We start from the raw sequence: 16,004 nt of genomic DNA on the forward strand, positions 1-16,004 counted from the left end.
CGTTTTTATTAGTATATTTATTAGTTGTCAACATATGTGGAATGGAGAAAGCAAGCAGGATTAGACAGAGGGCAAAGGAGAAGGAGAACTGTGATGCAGGCCCACAGAGCCTCGCCAAGCCCAGGGGAGCCTTGAAACATGTGACTCATCAGAGTTGCCCCAGGGTGACCCACAGTGACCAGGCCTTCATGCCCTGCCTCCTGCAGTCACTTGTTATGGGCTTCTCTGGAAGGGGAGAGGTCCTGGGTAAGCAGAGACTGCCAGAAGCAGGGACACTGAGTTCCTCCTTGAAGGTTGATTTGGGTGGAGCATCTCTATCTCTACCACACAGATTTAAGGAAATAAAATTTAGGATCATCTTAATAGATGTAGACAAAGCATCTGATAAACTTTGACACAAAAATGATGTGAAAACCAGTAATAGAAGGGATCATCCCTACACTGATTTGCTTATCAAAAACCTGTTGTAAGCATCATACTCACTTTAATGGTGAGACAAACAGTCCCATTAAAATCAGGAAAAAAACATATGTTGCCCTTTTTCACTACGTCTGTTCAACACTGCTTTAGCACTAGCCAGTGCGATAAGATAAAATAACTAGAAAAATTCAAACTAGAAAAGTATAACTTATAACCAGAAAAATTATGGAAAAATAGAAATAGAACAAACTAGAAAAAATAGAAAAATTTCTTCTTATTCATAGACAATTTAATTATCCTCATTGAAAAGGGAAGAAAATGTACAAAGTTTTGGATATCTACATTCGGGATAATTTCAATTTTTTAAAGAAGCAATCCTGTAGGATTTCTAGAACTTAACAAATTGATCCTATAATTAATATGAAAGAGCACATGGCTAAGAATAGCCCAAACATTTTTTAAGAATAACAAAGTGGGTGAGACTTGCTCTATCAAATATAAAGACTTAGCATAAGGCTTGAGAGCTTACAGCAATGTAAGAGGGACAGACAAATAAATGGAATATGGAGCCCATGGCAGATTCAAGCATATAGTATATAGAAACTGTAATTTAATAACAGTAGAATTAAAAACCAATAAAGGACAGACTGTTAATAAATTGTTATAGGATAATTGGTTATAAATATGAAAAAAAACTCAACCAAAAATAAATTCTGACTTAAATGCTGAAAATATGAAAATATAAAAAAATTTATAATAAAATATAAGAGATATCTTTGTGACTTTGGAATGGAAAAGATACAAAAAGTTCAAGTCGTAAAGCAAAATATTATATAGTGAGGATGAGGTTGCACAACTCTGTGAATATATTAGAATTACAGAGTTATACTTTTAAAGGGTGAATTTTTTGATATGTGACTTGTATTTCAATAAGGTGTTATAAAAAATATTGACACATTTTACTGTTAAAATGTAAAAAGCTCTGATCCCTGAAAGACATTGTCAAGAAATTTAAAAGTCAAACCACATTTCTGGCATAAAATATTTGTTATACAGTACCAGAATATAGAAATAGCTTCTATGAATCAATACAAATAACAAACCACCCAATATAAAAATGAGCAAAAGGTATGAACAGGTAGTTGTCAGAAAGTGAAACCCTAATATGAAGCCAATAAGCATTTGAAAATGTTCTAATTTCCTCACTGGTAAGGAAAATGTCCTCACTGGTAAAGACATTAAAATAGAAGTGAGATTCCATTTCATATCTATTAAATGAGCAAAACTTAAAGAATTTGACACTACCAAGGGTTGACAAGAACATGGAGAAATAGGATATCATGCATTGCTGGTCAGTGTTTATTTAAAGAGCCAAATTAGAGAAAAATTTTGTGAAATCTGATCAAGTCAAAGATGCTCAAAAACAGAAATTTCACTTGTGGCTGTAGCCCTTTTTTTGCAGAGACGGTTTCAATAGTTCAGTGTAGCATTATTTATAATAGCAGACAGAGAGAAGGATTTATACCAATGTCAGGATTGTTGGTACTCCTGGGAGAGAAAAGAAGAAAAGTTTGGGAATAGAACTTTAGCTCTAGCTGTAATGCTTTATTGCTTAAATAAGGTCTGAAGTGGCTGGGTGCAGTGGCTCAGGCCTGTAATCCCAGAACTTTGGGAGGCCTAGGTGGGTGGATCACCTGAGGTCAGGAGTTTAAGACCAGCCTGGCCAATATGATGAAACTCAGTCTCTACTAAAAACACAAAAAATTAACCGGGCATGTTGGCACATGGCTGTAGTCCCAGCTACTCAGGAGGCTGAGACGGAATCACTTGAACCTGGGAGGCAGAGGTTGCAGTGAGCTGAAATCATGCCATTGCACTCCAGCTTAGGCAACGAGAGCAAGACTCTGTCTCAAAAAAAGAAAAAAAAAAGTCTGAAGCAAATATACCAACTATTAATGTCCACTAATTTTGGAGAACAAACTGTTTTTTTACTTTTGGTTATCAGTTATATTGGTGCTTTTTGTTTGTTTGTTGTTGTTGTTGTTGTTTTCCTCCTAACCTTGTTTCCTGTAAGACCTTGGACCTATCACACAGTTTCCCTGCTCCTTGGTTTTCTGTTATAGAATGAGGAATTATGATGGGATGACCAGGAAGACTGTTTTCAGTCCTGAGCAGGAATCTGGGACGAAATAAAAGTAAATGTAGAAGAAGTGCTGGAACTAAGATACCTGGCCAGTCAGGACTTAGGACTGAGTGCCAAGAGTCCTCATCTAATACTGGGAGGGAATCTAGGGGGGAAAAAACGGTTTCAAACGAGGTAGACACAATGTCCTTTACAAAAGAGTTCCTTGGAGCTGCAATAGCAGCCCATGAAAAACCCAGTTACCCATATGATGACTTGAAAACTATAGTTGTAGTAAAAAGAAAGGAACCAAATAGGCCAGGCACAGTGGCTGACACCTGTAATCCCAGCACTTTGGAAGACCAACGTAGGCAGATTACTTGAGGTCAGGGGTTCGAGACCAGCCTGGCCAACATGGCAAAACTGTGTCTCCATTAAAAATACAAAAATTAGCCAGGCATGGTGGCACACATCTATAATCCCAGCTACCTGGGAGGCTGGGGTACAAGAATTGCTTTAACCCAGGAGGTGGAGGTTGCAGTGAGCCAAGATGGTGCCACTGCACTCCAGCCTGGGCAACAGAGCAAGACTCCATTTCAAAAAAAGAAAAAGAAAAATAGAAAGGAACCAAATAATGTAAGCATCTGTAAAAAATGAAACCAGAATTTGATAAATTTGAAAAAGTCTCTTACTTATGTAAAAGCTAATGTTTAAGGCAAAACAAGTTCACTGGGGGAAAGTAAGTATAGAGGGTACTTTGAGGGTATTTGAACAGGCGTAGGTCTTGTTCATGTCCTCATGGCCTCAGAACGCACAGCTCTTTCTAGATGTCTGGATGGCAGCCAAAGCCCTGTGTTTACCAGCCTTGATCAGGCCCCTTCTTGCCTCCAAAAAGGGATGAAGAATAAATAGGGAAAGAGATTTTCCCTGAGATAACTAGGTAAGCTCTTACTGAAATAAAAACTTGAGAATTAAATATGGAAGGACCTTAGGATTCCATGAGTCCAGCCCTGTTTTGCACCACGGTCCCCAGAGAAGAGGCTAGACCAAAGTGACAGGCCTAGTCAATGGCAGGGTTGAGCTCTGAAACCCAGGTACTTCCTTGAGTCTGGTGCCCTCTTTGTTCTGAATACTGCTTTTGTGTGTTTTCTTGTCTCATAAAAAGCAATCATAGATGGTTGGAAATTCCATCCATCTTTTTGTCCACTCAACAAGCATTCACTAAGCATCTACTAAGTCCAGTCTAGTTCCTTAGCATTCAGAGATGAATGTGATCTGGTTTCTGCAGCTATATAGACAAAGGAATTACGATATCATACATGCAAAAATAGAAGTGTTTGTAAAGTGTATAAAACATCTTAAGAGGAGACTAATTAAGGCTTCTAACTAAAGAGTCAGAAAAGGTTTATAAAAAAGATGAATTGCAACCAGCCCACTTGTAACAAAAAGGAAGAGCATTTTAATCAAGACAGCATATATGCCAAAGCATAGAAATATGAAAACACCTTGCTTACTTGCAACATCACAAGCAGATCTGTGTGACTTAAAGCAGAGGATGTGAAGGGGAGTGGGAAGAGGTGGGTTTGGAAGTATAACTATGGAACAGAATGTGAAGGCCTGTAATATCATGGTGAAACCAATGGACTTCATTTTAGTGACAGAGAGGAGACAAGAAAGGTTTTAAGCAGGGTCATCGTGTGAACCCATCTGTATTTCAATATGGATGAAAAATTAGAGGTGAAAGAAGCTGCAGAAAGCCATAAATTGAATTCAACTAAATTGTGTCAGTGGTCATTGATTGGATTGTTGGACCCAAAGTCTGCCAGTCACTCAAGATATTAAACTAACATTCTTTGTAACTGATTTATCTAGGATTAAGCAATCATATCTGGCATTTAGCAATGGATGTGTCATTAATTGAGAGTGGGACACAGGTGTCCCAAGGCTAGGGCTAGGGTGTTGGCAGGTGGAGTCACTCATGGAGGGTAGTCATATTGCAAAGAGCTGAGGAGTATGTGCCAATAGGCAGCATGTCAGTAAAGAACATGTTGGAAAACCATCAAAGCTCATCATCAAAAATAACAATAACTTGAACACTTAATGTGTGTTGGCTTCAACAGCCTAGGAAGTGGATATTATCTTTGTTTTGCAGAAAAGGAAGCAGACTCAGATACACACAGTTATTTGTCCTTGTTTATATACCTAATGAGTGTGTATGCCAAGATTTAAACCCAATTCTGTGTGACTGCAAAGGAGCTAGACAAAGAATGAAACTCTGTGTTTGAGACAGCAGAATAGGAACCACATAGGAGGTCTGACCAGAGAGAAGACTGTAAAGGCGAGGCAGACCCTAGGAAGTGCTACAGCCTGGTGACAGATGTCAGAGGCTTAGGAGTGGGCAACAGGCTCAACCTCCACGGCCCAACCTCACCTGGAGGACTGCCCCATGGTATGAGACCCAGAGAGAGTACACTGGGAGCCTGGCCTTTTGCCAGGCCACAGGATGCCAGCAAGTATCAGGCCAAAGGTCAGTCCGCTGTGCTCAGCGAGGCCCCAGGCTGATGGAAGCCTCACCACCTTGCCACATCCTTCTACCATCACTGCAGCAGTGGGCAAGAACGTGTCAAATTGTGCACTGTCTGGTAGTGACTATGGACTCACCTCACTCTTAATACACTTGCCCCAATCTCTTTCGACTCCTATTTGGATTATTGATTTAGCAGATTAAAAAGACTCATTTGTAAAGCAATTCTCTGCTCTTTAAAGATGTACTGAAGCTCTATTTTAAGAGTGCTTCTTGAAAAAATAATATCTTTTTTCTCTTTTATCAATCTCAATTTCTAATGTGGCAAAAACATGGCTCCATATACAATCAAGAAGTAGAAAAAATCTAGAATAAGGTAGCTGGATATGCAATACGAAAAAACAGGAGGGGCTATTCAAACACCTATCAAGTTGTGCATGGGCTTATGGGTCTGCATGTATTGGGTGTCACCATGTCTTGAAGCATTCAGAGTACAGCTTTTGTGGTACAGTCCTATTGGTAACAAAACTTTCATCCCAAAAAATCTATACCCCACCCTATCTTCAGTGCCACCTGTACATTTTTCTGTCCTGAAAACTCCACAGACACTCACCTCCACGTTAATGTTCACCCTATCAATGGTAACAACAGACTGACTTATAGGCCCCATATACTGTCATCATGTAATTCCACGTTGTATGCCCACCCATTCCCTATCCTACAAACAACCACGCACCTTTCTTCCAAGCACCATCATTAGACCAATGGCTAAACCTATGGTTTTCAAACTATAGATTCCATGGAGCCTTGTCAAAGTCCCAGCCTTCCCCTTCTACCCTACCTATTCCCATCCCCCAACATAGAGCTCAAACAAAACACCTCTATGCTTTGCAATTTTATAAATTAGGCTTATAAAATAATTTTTTTTTAAACTTGTTCTGCTACTAACAATTTTACAAGTCATGGAGTCCTGTGACCATGGCAGATTCCTACTGCCAAATGAACATATGAACTCTCCATAATGATATCTTATTTCAGATTTCAAATAGATTTCACCCCCATAGTTTATTTTTTCTTTTTTTGCTTAGAGACAGTGCTTCACTCTTGACCAAGCTACAGTGCAGGAGCATGATCACAGCTCACTGCAGCCTCAAACTCCTGTGCTCAAGCAATCCTCCCAGCTTAGCCCTGTGAGGCTACAGCTATGCTCCACCAACCACACCTGACTAATTTTTTTTTCTTGCAGACACAGAGGTCTCACTGTGCTACCAAGGCTGGTTTAGAACTCCTGGCCTCAAGCAACTCTCCCATCTCGGCCTCCCAAAGGGCTGAGATTACAGATGGGAGCCATGGTGGCTGGCCTCCCATTGTTTCTTGGTTACCATATTTCTGATATTAAGACTCATTTAACTCCCCTGTTTTAACATTAGTAAAATGGCCCTGGTTCAGTTCTGTTGGGCCTGTGAAATGGTGCAGCAAACACCTGCACAATCACGAGGCGGGAGCTTGCATCCTCCTCTGCTCTTGGACTGAAGCTCTTTCCTCAGTGATCTGAAGTCCAGGCTTCTAAAGAAATGAGTTGCTTCAGCCAGGTGCGGTGGCTCACACCTGTAATCCCAGCACTTTGGGAGGCCGAGGCGGGTAGATCATGAGGTCAAGAGATCAAGACCATCTTGGGCAACATGGTGAAACCTCGTCTCTACTAAAAATACAAAAGAAATTAGCTGGGCATGGTGGCACATGCCTGGAGTCCCAGCTACTTGGAAGGCTGAGGCAGGAGAATGGCTTGAAACCAGAAAATAGGAATTGCAGTGAGCCGGGATTGTGCTACTGCACTCCAGCCTGGCGATAGAGTGAGACTCAGTCTCAAGGAAAAAAAGAAAGAAATGAGTTGCTTCAATTCCGCAAGTCTCCGAGTAGCATCTCCTGGCTGGCCTGCGTTCCTTTGGCTCCTTGTATTGGTGTCAGATCAGGACCCAGAGGGGCTAGTCTGGAGTTTCCCAAACCTTTATGAGATTTGATAGCAATTGGGAGGCTTTTCCTATGAGGCAGTAAACGTGAAAGGTTTTGAATGCCTTATACCACTCAAATCTACTTATACTGTAAGAAAGGCTTTTGCTTCCTCTCCACTCTCCAGGACTCTCTTCTTTTGGCTGTGTGTGCTGAGACTCCCAGGCAGCAGCAGAGAGCACAGGACAACTGTGCAGCATGGAACAGCATCTATTATAAAACACAGGGAAACATCAGAAGCCCCTGAATGCCCCACAATTCATTCCAGCTGCTCTGACCTAACTATGCCTTCACAGCAAGACAGAGAGGACCACAGCACCCACACAGGGTGGGGATTGAGGGAAAGGGAATTTGTTGGAATTCAAACCCCGGAAATAAGAAAGCATGCAAGCTTCTGAGTACAGTCTGAGAAAACCGTGCAGGACCTTGTTAATGGAAGAAAAACACTCCTTTATGGGAATAACCCCATAGGACCTGTATAGAATTTTGGCATCTCTAGCAACATCCCAACTTATATAACCCTGTTTTCTTTTCTTTTCATTCCTTTTCCCTAGTTATTAATTCAATACCCAGTTATTCATTTTGATGACTGATGCATCCTACAATCAGGTCATTTTATTATTACGGTTAATGTCAGTTCAGGCCTGGACACCACAACACTTCCCCAGCCCTGCCCTGAGAGATTCTGATTTAGTTCATCAGCAGTATGTCCTGAGAACCAAGGATTTTTAAAGCTTCCCCAGAAGATTTTCATGTGCAGCCAAGGTTAAGAACCAATGCTTTAGCCAGTAAATGGGGCCAAAGAGGTCCCTTGGAATTATCTCAAGTATCCTCTCAAAATGAGAGACTCTTCCTCAGGAATTAGCGGGTAACCAGAGGTGAACTAGAGCTAGGAGTAAACTAGGAATGAACCAGGAATGGGTAATCAGGAGTAAACTAGAATTAACCAGGAGTAATCAGGAGTAAATTAGAACTAGAAGTGAACCAGGAGTGGGTAACTAGGAGTGAACTAAAAGCGGGGGCTAAATGGTAGAACCCAGGTCCATGCTCTAGGCTCATTCTGAAGGTAGAATCGGGCATGCCAACAATTGATGCCTCAGTGTTCAGAGGTTCACACAGGAGAAATCAATGTCCAAGAGGATCAAGGAAGTGATTCTGAGATGGGTCTTTAAGAATGAGGAGAAATTTTCCAGGTGGTGAAAGGGAACTGCAAATAATCTGCAATGGAGAGAACAGCACGTAGAAAATAACCTTACAGCCAGTATGGTGTGTTTGGAGAAGAGTGCAATTCCCAGGCTGGAGGATGGCTATTCTTAGCAGTGACACCCATAAATTGGAAATGCTTTTGTGCTTTTCTCCTCCAAGAGAGGAAAGCTGGAGAGCTAGGAAAACTGACTCTTACTCCCTACCTTGCCTGAGGAGAAAAGACACCCCAGAAATAGAATGAATGGTGCAGCTCACAAGAACCAAAGGCAAGAGTCAGTGCTTTGAGGAAAGAGGAAAGTGAGTCCTGGGAAGTCAAAACAGCCTTGAGATGTCACCTCAAGACACCAGCAGGACATAGTCCTCTGGGGTTTGCTGGTGACAGCAGTGGAACCCACTTGGAGATCTTGGTGCATGATCTCTAAATGAGTAATATTTTTAACTGGCTAATAGCTATTTGTTCATCTATATCCCAATCTTATATTGATGGATTACCAGAATTGCTGATTATCAGGAAGGGCCTCATGGATGTCCATGGTTCTCCCTTTTGAGCTGTTGTTTAGGAGTTCTTCCCTTCCCCTTTACTGGAATCAGTAGTTTACACCACTTGTATAGCTCCAGCATATATCACTATGCTTGATTTGCACCAACTCGACTTTCTTATTCTTCAAGCAACCACTGAAGACTTTTGGTTTTCATATAATGATTTTCACTGGCACTTTCTAGCCTATAAATAAGACCCTGGAGGACAATATCCAGCAGTAACTGTGTAGTGCTCATGAGATATGTCTGGTGGAGTTAAAGAGCTGCCTAGGCTCACACAAAGCAGAAGCCCAGGATACGTGAGAGATGAGGCTGACCATACCAGGAAGAGGACTTGTTGACACCCTTCTCCATGTCAGAAGAAACACAGTTCAAAAACCTTTAGGAAAGGACTTTTAATGATGGAGTTGGGGATAGATACTATGACACAGATGATTTCTAAATCCTTCAAATCAAATTGATTGGGGGATGGATTATGCCAATCTAAACATGAATTTACTAGAGAAAAGAAAGTACTTAATCAGCTATTCAAGAGAATTCTGTAAACAGTAAAAGCCATAGCCTTATATTTGGAGACAGTTCTGAACATGGCATCACTGATGGATAGTCCATTGGATCCAAAAAGCATACACAACATACTTTTCAAAAAGAACAGAAGGGTATGCGGTTAACTTGGAAGAGGAATGTTCCTTACAAAATTTACTGTGCTGCACAGATTGGTCCTGCAGTTGAGAAGAGAACATTCATTATTCTGGTGGCTTTGAGATACTTTCTCTGACTCTGAACCCTTGAACTCTTGTTTATCTGTTTCATTTATTAGTGATGACTCCCTTTGTGGTTTGCCTATCCTGTGTTTGATTTGCCTTTTTTCTTATAAACTGGCAACATCATTTCTTCGTGATTCCTCAGAGATAACTAATGGTAGCTTAAATCTTCATTTGTCATATGTGAAAAATAATGCAGAATTCTGCGTGAGTTTTGAGTAGCTGGAAGAAACAAACAGATGAGCAAAAACATGCAGGTATAATATATATTTATATAAAGATCCAGCATTTCAGGGCAGTCTGAATAGGCCAGGGATTTTATAGTGTGGAATATTTCATGGGCCTTTCAAGGATGAAGGAAATTTGTTTTTAAATGCTGACTAGTTTAAAGACACTCCAGAGGTGCAAACTTTTTGCAACACATGTTTCACAGCCCCTCCGGCTCTGAACTTTTTTCCACAACATTTGTCTTCCAAAACAATTTCAGCATTGTGGAAACAGAATGTTGAATATTTCAGAGCTGCAAGTCTTGGGGGAAATAGCCTGTCTTTAAGGTTAGATAAATAAGTTTAAACTATTTCTGACATTTTATAGCTGTTTCAACAGAGCAAATGTGTTATTTTGAAAGATCATAAAGAGCAGTGGTACAAAGAAACCTGTCTGAATTTCCTCTGGCCTGTTCAGTTCTTTGACAATGTTTACACGTGTAACAATGCTTCTAGGTGCCTGTGGGGTAGGAGTTGGAGTTCACTACTGGACTTATGGAGTTTGAGGTGCCTGTGTCAATGGGAGATGTTCAGGAGTCTTGAATTCAAGGGAGAGATTAAGATTGGATAGGTAGATGTGGGAGTTTTCAGCGTAGGAATTATCATTATATTCCTCAAACTAGATGAAATGGCCCCCAGGACAGTGTGTAGTGAGAAGGAAGGACTTGTTCCTGTACTCTGGTGGGGTCCCATGTTCTTCATTTCAGACTTCCAATTCTGACATTTTCTTTTGGAACGTAACTATGTCAGTTTGTTCTGAGAAGCATGTGCTGGCATGGCCACTTGGCCATCTTGGTTGTTTTCATACCTTAGTTCCTAGTCTAGACTCCTATGGTTACAAGGAACAGAGAACCACCTCAAACTGGCTTAAGAGAAAATGGAGAAACTATTGACTAATAGAACTGAAAAGTCCTGGAGTGTAGTGAATGTTAGACACATCTGGATTCAGGAACTTAAATGATTTAATCAAGAATCCACTCCTCAGCCAGGCATGATGGTGCACACCTATAGTTCCAACTCCTCCTGAGATGGGAGGATCCCTTGAGCCCAGTAGTTCAAGGCTTCAGTATGCTATGATCATGCCTGTGAATAGCCACTGTACTCTAGCCCAGTGTGACCCCATCACTTAAAAAATAAAAATCCATCTCTCTCTGCCACTGTTTTTTTTCCCTGTGTTTTGAGGTGATTAGTGTACAGGGGTTGAGGGAAGACCATGTATGTTAGCAGATCATAAGATATCATAAGGAGTTTATTTTTTGTTCTAAGTGAGATGGAAGCCATTAGAGAATTCCAAACAAAGGAATGTCATGATCTCAGTTGCCTTTTAGAAGAAACTCTGTGGCTACTTTGTTGAAAATAGACTGTAAAAAAAATCAGAGAGTAACAGGAAGGCAAGGGTGGAAACAGGGAGATGAGAAAGGAATGCCAGGTGAGCAAAGCCATCCCTAAACACCCTGCCCTGAACTCCATTTCCCTCTCCAGCTATTGCCTCAGGTCTTGAGTTCCATTTATAGCAAAGTGTCTCAAGAGTAGTTTATAATTGCTGTCTTCAATTTCATTTCTCTTCAATCTCTCCTGAATCCACTCCAATCAAACATTCTCCATACCATTACCTTCATAGCTGTTGTCAAGGTTACCAACAGCCTACTATGTAAGTGTGAACTGCTAACTTCAGTGGTCAGTTTTTGTGTTTATTGTTTGTTTTCTGAGACAGATTCTTGCTCTGTTGCCCAGGCTGGAGTGCAGTGATGTGTTCTTGGCTCACTGCAACTTCCATCTCCTGGGTTGAAGCAATTCTCTTGCCTCAGCCTCCTGAGAAGCTGGGATTACAGGCACACACCACCACGCCTGGCTAATTTATTTTTATTTTTATTTTTTTATTTTTAGTAGAGATGGGGTTTTACATGTTGCCCAGGCTGGTCTTGAACTCCTGACCTCAGGTGATCTGCCCGCCTCGGCCTCCCAAAATGCTGAGATTACAGGGGTGAGCCACCATGCCCAGCCCAGGGGTGAGTTCTTAGACCTTACCTTACTTGCTTATTTGACTACAATAGCATTGAACAACTATTACTCCCTCCTTCTCCACTTCTAGGAAATGACTCTGTTTTCTACCTACCATAGTATCTGTTCCTTTGTAGCCTCCTTTGTTCCACCTCTTGTCCCTGATCTCTAGATTGAACTACCCCAGGCCAGTCCCCAGACGTTTTCTCTTCTCTACCTATAATCTCTCCCTATTGATCCCATGCGTACACAAGGACTCAAATATGACATCTATATGATGGAAACTGTTAAATTCATGTTCTTAGCACAGACCTTTCCCCTAAGCTCTAGATGAACATTTCCACATGCCTGCTCAGCATCTCCCTGTGCATATATAATAGTTATTTCAAATCTAACACGTCCAAAACTTCTCTCCTGAGTTCTCCCAAACTTGCTTCTCTCATAGTGTCCCTCATCTCAGTGAATGACAATGCCATTATTTTATTTGCTTGAACCAAAAATCCTGGAGTCATTTTTGGCTTGCTTTCCTCTCTCACACTATCCCACCTGCATCAAATTCTGTCTGCTCTACCTTCAGAATAAGCCCGGAATCTGATCATTTCTTACTACCTTCGTTGCTACCACACTGGTCCAAGTCATCATCATCTCTAGGTTGGATTACTTTGACAGGTTCCTCCCAGGTCTCCCTGTCTCTGCCCTTGCCCCTTGCAATCAACACAGCAGTCAAAGCAGTCCTTTAAAAACACAAGTCAGCTCATGCCATTCTTCAAAATATTTGGAGTAGAAACCAAAGCCTTACAATGACCTATCAGGCTCTCTGTGACCTGAGTCCCACCTGCCACTTCTCTGACCTTGTCACCTACTGCTCTCTCCCTGGCTCACATCCCTGCAGCCACATGCTCTTTTATTTTTCTCCAAAATTGGAGGAATGTGTCCTGGACCAGTCTGATGAAGCTTGTGGTACTACTTCTGAAATAAAATTTTCAAAATATTAAATAAAATATAGTGCATTTAAAGAAAACCAATTATAATCAAAATATAGGTATCAAAATATTAATAAACCAAATGTGTGATAAAATACTATATGTACTTCATTATTAATGCATCAAATTCAAAATCTATCATTGGGTCCAATCGTTACCATAGTTTTGAAGCAGTGTTAGCATAAAGAATATTTTGAGAGATCTGTTCATACTTGTAATGTGATACGAAAATATCTATGATTTCCATTGGTGAGAGAGTTGAAGATACTGCTACCTTGGTCTATGGCTTACATGCATAATTGATAGAAGTGCTGCCCTTCAGCTAGAGTTGGTGAAAAGGTCACAGACCCCTGAATCCTAACTGTGGATCCACGTGAGGCTTATGGTCCCCAGGTTAAGAACTCTGTTTCAGGGCAATGGTACATGCTGTTTCCTCTGCCAGAAATGCTCTCCCCTGAGATCTCCACACAGCTCCTTTAGCCTGGCTGAAGGCCTTTGTAAACCTTGTTTCAATGTAGAATTGACAACACCGCTTAGAAGCTTCTTACCATGGCAGAATAATGAATAAGCTGTATGAGGCTTTATGTCTTGAGAAAAACCTCACTAATTTGGACTAATTGTCAGAGGCAGTTCTGAAATAATAAACATCCCTGAGTTGTAAAATGTTTTCAAGTCTATGAATTACTTTTTAAAATGTTCAGTCATTTAAGCGAGAATTACTTAGGATCTTAAAGGAAACCACTTTAATTTATAAATATTGATGTATACTCACATAACAATTGTGTATATGTTGTGGAGGCCAATGAAGTATTTGAAGGGAATTCTGAAATAATTTGAACTGTTCCCTTCAAATATTTAAGGAGATATTTTTTCTTCCTAGCTAATATAATCCTTCTCCAAATTACCATAGATTCCAAAATAATAGTATCTGAGTTTATGAGGATTTTACCATACAGTCAGCACTTTATTATCTTTGCTACTTGGAAGAGAGCATTGGCATGAATAACCAAAAAGGTCATACTGATGTATCTTTGGGATAGAATATGGTTTTATTTTAGTAAATCCATTCCCTAGTTTATTCATTTATGCATTCAGCAAACATTCACACATCTAATCTTTGCCAGGCCTGTACTCATGATCTACTGAGGAGACCTGAGATTAATATAGTAATAATACTATAAAATAATTCTGGTCATAGAGGGCAAATAATAAGAATGAAATAATATATGAAGGAAGAGATGGATGAATGAATGAATTGATCACACACATATTGTAGAGTTAAAAGGGGCCCCAAGAGAAAATTTAACATGAAGGTAAATCACAGAAATGTTTTTGGGCTCTGTCATTAACTTGTTAAAAGTTGGGGGTAGGTGATACAGGTAATGCATTCAGTCAAAAAACAAGGCACCATACCATGAGAAGACTGGCTCCTGCTCCTGTTCCCATGCTTTTCCACATCTGCACTCCATGTTCCTCCTTGCAGGTATCTTCCCTATCTCTCTAGTCTACATGAGTCACAGCTTCTGTGCCTCAGTGGCATCTAGTGTTTACCTTTACTGCATGTTCTTTTGTTGTTGTTGTTGTTGTTTTGAGATGGAGTTTCGCTCTTGTTACCCAGGCTGGAATGCAATGGCGCGATCTCGGCTCACCGCAACCTGGGTTCAGGCAATTCTCCTGCCTTAGCCTCCTGAGTAGCTAGAATTACAGGCACACACCACCATGCTCAGCTAATTTTTTGTATTTTTAGTAGAGATAGGGTTTCACCATGTTGACCAGCATGGTCTTGATCTGTTGACCTCGTGATCCACCCACCTCGGCCTCCCAAAGTGCTGGGATTACAGGCGTGAGCCACCACACCCAGCCTATTGCATGTTCTTATCTCTTTATATTGCAGTTAGCTTTTTTGATGCATGGGCCCACTCTAGATTAAGGTCCGCAAGGAACTTAGTTCACCATTATATTCTTAGCATTAGCACAGAGTCTCACATATAGTAGGCACTCCATAAACATTTTTTGACTAAGTGAATGAAATAATGAAATAGTTGTATTGCATTTCAAAACATAAGATATGTAGCCAAAGCTGTATTCAAAATAAAATTAATAACTTTAAATGATTTGCTTTAAAATGACCAAATAAACTAAATGTTAAACTTAAATAATGAGAAATTTTCCTGTAAGCTAGAAATAGAAGGAAATTTATTTGACATAACTGTCAGATACAAAAAAAAAAGCATCATACCTAAGAAAAAACATTAGTAATATTCCCATTAAAGTTGAAAGCAAGACAAATATGCTGCTGTCTTAGACCATTGGGGCTGCTATAAAAGAATGTTATAGACTGAGTGGCTTATAAACAACAGAAAATTTATTTCTCACAATTTCTTCCAACAATTTCTCACAATTTATTACTTCTCATCCTCCAGGATGAGAAGTCCAAGATTAAGCTTTTTATGTTGAAGGAAGTCCAAGCTCAAGCTTCGGAGAGGGGACACAAATAGTCTAAAGTACCTGCTATAGTGGTTGTTATTCAGTTTTGTTCTGGAGACACTAATACAGTAAGACAAAAAGAAATCAGAAGTATATTGGAAAGGAAGAGAAAATTGTCATGTGCAAATGATATAATAATTATTTACCTTAAAAAAAACAAGAAAATCAATTTGAAAAACTATTCAAAATAATAAAGTTCAGGAAGATGACTGGAAACAAGATAAATATGCAGATGCTTATAGCTTTCCTAAGTGTTGGCAGTAAACAACTGCAAAATACATTTTTAAAAATCTTGTTTACTGCAACAACAAAAAGCTATAACATGCATAGTAATAAACATATTAAGAGATGTGTAAGATCTACCTATGTTGTGGTTAAGAGATGTTCTGAATCAAATTGCATTGGCATAAATCTCAGCTTCAATGTTTAATAGCTGTAACCTTTCAGAAAGCTTAACCTTTCTGTATGCATATGTAGGTACAAGAAAATACTAAAAAGATATATGCACATGTGATTAGCATCCCTTTGGCTATTTAGGGCCAGCTTAGTTTTTATAACAAAATGTAAAACAAATCTCAGTGTATTCATTTTCGATTGCTGCTATAACAAATTAACACAAACTTAGAGGCTTAAAACAATACCCATATATTATCTCACCTATGTTGTGTAGGTCATCTTGGC

At 40.0% G+C, this 16,004-nt stretch overlaps 1 protein-coding gene across 5 annotated transcripts in view; it reads left to right on the plus strand.

Moving 5' to 3' along the window:
- The window catches only part of ADAMTSL3 (ADAMTS like 3), a 454,464-nt gene that overhangs the window by 410,715 nt on the left and 27,745 nt on the right, over positions 1–16,004 (plus strand). The window lies entirely within an intron of this gene.

This window comes from Callithrix jacchus, chromosome 6 (genome assembly GCF_049354715.1).
Source record: "Callithrix jacchus isolate 240 chromosome 6, calJac240_pri, whole genome shotgun sequence".
NCBI classification, from domain to species: domain Eukaryota; kingdom Metazoa; phylum Chordata; class Mammalia; order Primates; family Cebidae; genus Callithrix; species Callithrix jacchus.